Here is a 6000-nt window from a genome sequence, read left to right on the forward strand (position 1 = left end):
GCAATGTATTTTGCTCCTGTGCTTTTCATGCAAGTGCGTCCATCTCTAACGGGTCTATGAATCTTGGAGAGAGATAAAGTGGACGGAGATAAAGTACCAACCAATCAGCTCCTAACTGTCACTTTACAGTATGTGTTTGAAAAACGACAGTTAGAAGCTGATTGGTTGGTACTTTATCTCCATCCACTTTATCTTTCTCCAAGGCTTAGCACATAGAACCAAAGTATTCCTGGCTTGTGCAACAGGCCCCCTACTGAAAATAGAGATTAGCTCCTGATTATTGTTGCCACCCATTAAATCAGGTAATTTGGTGGTAGAAAGAGGCACCCGGGTCAGTGAGAATGCTCCTTTAAATGATCACACTCCACCCCTAACTTCTATATATATTCCATTTGCATGTAGTAGCAGAGGGCCTGATTCAGAGCCGCTCGTAAGCGGCCGCTAGTTCGCTCCGAGCGATGTTCGCACATCTGCGCATGCGTATGGGTCGTAATGCGCATGCGCCAACCAGTCATTGCGGTCGGAAATCGAGCGCTCGCAAAATAGCGAGTGCCTGCTAATTTGAGTGACAGGATGAGGCGTTTGTGGGTGGTAACAGGGGAAGGTGCTTGAAAACGGGGAGTGGTGATCCGAACGCAGGCACTGCGAGCAGTTCAGATGCCTTTCGATGTACTCGATTAATCAAATAAATAGCAGAGATGACGTAGGATGCGAGCGGCCAGGGGGCGTCTTTACAAAATAGCGAGTGCATGTTTCGTTCACTCGCTCAGACATAGAGGCGTCAACAGACCGCAAAGAGCGAGCGCTCAATTTAAATAGCCGGCCCCTTTTTCTGAACGAGCGAGCGCAAATAGCGTCCGGGTCTGAAGCAGGCCCAGAGTGTGGTGGTTTTCCCCATGTTGATTAAGGAACTTCTAGATCCTCCCACCAAAATTTGCTAAATTGTGCTCCCTCCCCTACACACTGAGCCATGTGCCTGCTCATAGGAACATCACAGAAGTAGAAAAATAAGCACATGACAAAATGAAAACAGCTTATAACAGCTCTAAGCACTTATCTGTGTCCATTTATAAAATAATTCTTGGTACTCACTCTTTGGCTCTGTAAATAAGTGGTTTTCATATAAGGAAAGCTAGTGATGGGAGAGAGAAAAGTTAAAGGGTTACTCTGGGGAATCAGGAGTTAACATGGCTGCTAATGAAATTAGAGTAGCTAAAAGCTTCTTGTGGTCCCTGTCTGAGCTGCACCTGCCCCATCCTAGTTACCAGTGACCCCCACCCCCTGCTCACTGCTGATAGGACCTCTCTCCATCTGACTAATGCACCACAGACTTTTAGCAGAGAACTATTAGCAATTCCCCAAGGATGGCCCCCTCTAAGCATACACCATGAGCATTAATCTATTATTCTCAATAACCAAAGCTAACAATACATAAACATGGTACCATCACCTGACATCTGCTTGGTCTATGCCTGCATGGTCATATGTTCTATTCATTCTGCAGTGCTCAACCTAGTGCAGAGCCAGATTAACAATGGAGAGGATGGAGCTTCAGTTCCTCATACAAATAGGTCCATAATCATGGCAGCATAATGATTACCGACTGCCCAGCTGATCACAAAGTCGGCCATAAATCATAAGTATTAAAATTGTGTTTCTAGTCTTCTCACAAAGTTATGCAGTTTTTGAATTTTTATGTATTTAAACTGGCCATACACCAGACCAAGGGCCTGATTCAGACCTGCTCGCGAGCGCAGAGCGCTCGCAAGCAGGTTGATGGTCGGCCATTCATTGCGCACGCGTGAGCCCCGGATCGAGTGAGAAATCACTCGCTCCTGGGCTCGCTACAAGACGGGGCGGCTGTCGATGTTGATCGACAGCTCGCCCCATTTGTAGGCGGGGAGGGGGGGTGGCTGCACAAACGGAGGCGTTCCCGAAGGAACGCCTGCCGTTTGTAGGCGGCCCTACTGACATCACTAGTGATGTCAGTAGTGGACTTCCGGCTCTATTAGACATATGACATTATCTCAGGCTCCGGTCTTCGGCGCTACACAGTATTCTGGTTTCAGACTTGAAACTGTGCAACGTTTGCGATCAGTGAAAAACTCCAAGTGATTCTTGGCTGGTCTCTTCCAACATCTCTGAAAGCTGTACAAATGTTCCTGTGATTACGCACGCAGTCTCACTGCGATGATATGCAAATCCATTGCGATCGCTATGCCGTTGCAGCGCAATATAAGGATGTCCACCTTACCTTACACACATCCGTAATGTTTAGTAAGACTGCAAAACCATCTGTAACATTGAGTACAAACGCAGCCTCATGCACACTTACACAAACTCTGACCTTACTCAGGAATTGCTAACCTCGTCGCACGCAGTCCCGTTCGCAGTGGAGTGTACGTGAACGTGCACTGCGATGCATACGCCTGCACAGAACGCAACAATCGGCCGCAAGGTCATCAAAGGCTTCTCCACACTTGTGGCACCTATTACAGCTCTTACCTGCAAAGGCTCAGATTGAATTTAGGGCCTGATTCAGCAGGTCTGTATATGATTTACCTCCGTCCGGTTGTTATAATACCATTTGGGTCATTGTTGACTGCTTCTTAAAAATGGCCTATATTGTGCAACTCACTGGTCTGCCATCTGCCTCCAAATTGGCACAACTGTTGATACGATACATTTTTAGACTTCATGTTCTCCCTTCAGAGATTACATCAGAAGGTAGAGTATAGTTAGTTGCAAGATTTCTCTGCCTACCATCCGCAAACTAATGGCAGATGGCGCTTGTTGTGAAGACGGAGGCAGACAGAGATCGGGACGCCCGCGTTGGACTCAGGTAAGACTCCGTAGGAGGGGGTGTATGGTAGATAGCCCGGCAAAGGCTAAACACTAGAGTCATCCCCCCCAAGACTGACACTGCAGTTTGGCAGCATAGGATCAGGGTTGCGCTGTTCATGACAGGCATAACACTGATGACCTAGCCTCCAAATAAACAGTAAGTCCAGAGTCTTTAACTTTTGTCCCTCTGCGGAAGTCCCACTCGTCTACTCACCGACCCACCAACCAGCATAATTTAGGGGTACCCCCATCAGGAACCTCTGGTTATATAATTAGAACAGCAGCAGATTCGGGTACCTCTACCAAACAATTGTTACAACACTCTCTGTATTAAGAGATGTGGGACGCCACTCTAACAGAACTTCAGATTATATTTGGCATTTCACATTTCCCTGACCTACTGATCCATATTACTTGGAATCCTCTAAAAGGACCAAATGACTATTTTCTTCTTTGTATTGCATTTGAATATTGGTATTTTTGTAAAATCATCATATTTGTACTACCCTTGCAAACTTTGTTAGCCCCCATTTTTTTCCTTCCCCCCCATGGTTGTCTTTACCTTTGAGGGAAGAAGGTCTCTTTGCTTGGAATATTTTAAGTATTTTTTTTTTCAGATTATTAGATTAAGACTATATTGTTGTAGGCACTCATTGATTATTTCTTTGCTGCATTTTTCATCAAGTAAAATTTATTGTTCTTTTACCCACTGTATCCTCATTTATCAGCATCAAATAATACATATACTTACTGACCAGTTCTTGAGGCGCAATCTGCATATGTTATCTAATGGTCAAACTGAGAGGGTAAATCAGGATCTAGGAACCTTCCTACGACTTTACATGTCTTCTTCATAAAACAAGTCGGCCGAATTACTACCCTGGGATGAATTCGCCCACAACGATCAGTATCATACCTCTGCGAATTCTGCTCCATTCTTTACAGTTTTTGGACTCCACCCATGGGGTGGAGTCCAAAACCTCCAGCCGACATTCCTACTTCAAGCTCCATGCTATACCAGTTTGTTAAAAATTGGAAGGAGGTTTTGTCACGATAAGGCTAGGGCAGTGGTTCCCAAACTTTTTTGAACCAAGGCACCCTAGAGTATCAGCATTGTTTTCATGGCACCCCTAAGCTAAAAGTGTATTGAGAATTTCAGAAAAAAATATGTAAAAGTAGTAAAGTTAACTAAATTGCTAACCTGTCATCCTTGGATTCAGTTATGTGGTGGTGGTGGTGGTGGTGGTGGTGGTGGACAGGTTTGCGCTTCTGTTTGTCCACATATGTATATTACATTGACCATAAATAATTTGATTTGGTGCTGGACCACCAACCTGAGGCACCTCTGCAAGTGTCCCAAGGCACCCCAGGGTGCCACGTGCACACTGGGGAACCACTGGGCTAGGATGTTTCTCTGCCACGGAGTTGGAAAACATGGATTCAGCTTGAGGAGGGAACAGGAAGCAAGGGGCCTGGATCAGTGTCTTCCTCATCCACTAGTACCAGATGTTGGCGAGACCTAACCAAAGGTGCGGAGTCTAACTTACTGGGAGGTGTTCTCCAGTGACCCCTCCAAGCGGGATTTGGGCTTAAGCTGCACACAGTAAGCAGGTCGCGGCCCTTTGGTCAAGTATCCGGCACAAGTGAGCACAAATGAAAGAACACTATCACAAGGAAACATAGGGGATAGATATTGGAGGTTTTGATTAAAGTGATGTATAAAATACACACTAAATGGTTTTCAGACACAGCGCTGGCACTGGAGGATAAAGTGATGAGATTGTACTTAAATATGTCCACTGCAGCATCAGACGTAGAACTGGCACAGGAGATTGGTATCACAAGATGGTACTTGACGAATGCACTAAGTACGCACGCTGTGGCTTTAGACGCAGCACTGTCACAGAAGAAGGGTATCACAAGATGGTACTTGATGAATGTACTAAGTACACACGCTGTGGCTTTTGACACGGACTTAGTATAGGAGATTACTCTGAATAGATTGTACACACACCGCAGAACACACTAGGAACATGTCACTAGAGAGAACAGAGCTTGGAACCTGGAACTCTGCAAGGTGCGTACACACTACACGATATGCTCCCTGAGCGATATCGTGTAGTGTGTCCCCGGCAGGCTGTGCTCAATGTCGTTCATGACATTGAGCACAGCCGCTGAACGATATCATTAACGATATCATTCAGCGCCGGGCTCTCTCCCCCATTCCCCAACATGCAGCAACCTGACGAGGTCGTCATATTGTGCTGCATGTTCAGGCGATGGACAATGTCGGAAACGACCAGCGGGAGTGCGCATCGCTGGTCGTTTCCGACATAAAAGTGCACGATTTGTGCACGATTACTGAGCGATTGCACGATTACGATGTCGTAATCGTGCAGTCGCTCAGTAATATCGCCCAGTGTGTACCCACCTTTACTCTGGAAGTAGCTACATTGTACAGGCAATTTCCTGTTGTCCAGAGCCCACTTATATACTCTAAGGTAGCAGTCCATTTGAGGTCACTGTCAGCTGACAGCAACCAATGTTACCATTAGGTAAAGGGTTAGTCAGGTGAAAATAGACTGTCATCAGGGGCAAACGCAGGATTTTTAAGGGGGGTCTCCATATTTCCATATGGAGCACACACGCACAGCATAGATACACACATAACATACACACCCAACATACTTACAAACCCACACACAGCATACTTACACACACCCTATTTGCCGGGCTGCTGCTGCTAGGTGGCCGCGATGACCTGTATTTTATATTACTATACTGTATTTTATATTAATACTACCATACTGTATTCTATATTACTATATCCCACCCACCTCCCCTCCCTCGATGCAGATGCACAGCACCACTTGGCCAATTGGACTACTGGCAATGTCTGTGCAGATATAATTTTTTTTAATATAGCCATCATGCCACTAAACAGCCCCCCCCCCCTTTCCCTGGGACTCCTATGTCTGCCACACACATCATACATACCCTCTACCCCCCTCCTCCCCGGGACTTCAATGTCACATACACATACAACACGCACACATACATACATATCACACACATACATACCACCTACCCGGCCAACACTAACAAGAGAGAGACCTACCTGACATGATACCTCTCACCATTCAGCCTTCCCGCGCT

Source organism: Taudactylus pleione, unplaced genomic scaffold (genome assembly GCF_031769625.1).
Source record: "Taudactylus pleione unplaced genomic scaffold, aTauple2 ptg000122l, whole genome shotgun sequence".
NCBI lineage: Eukaryota > Metazoa > Chordata > Amphibia > Anura > Myobatrachidae > Taudactylus > Taudactylus pleione.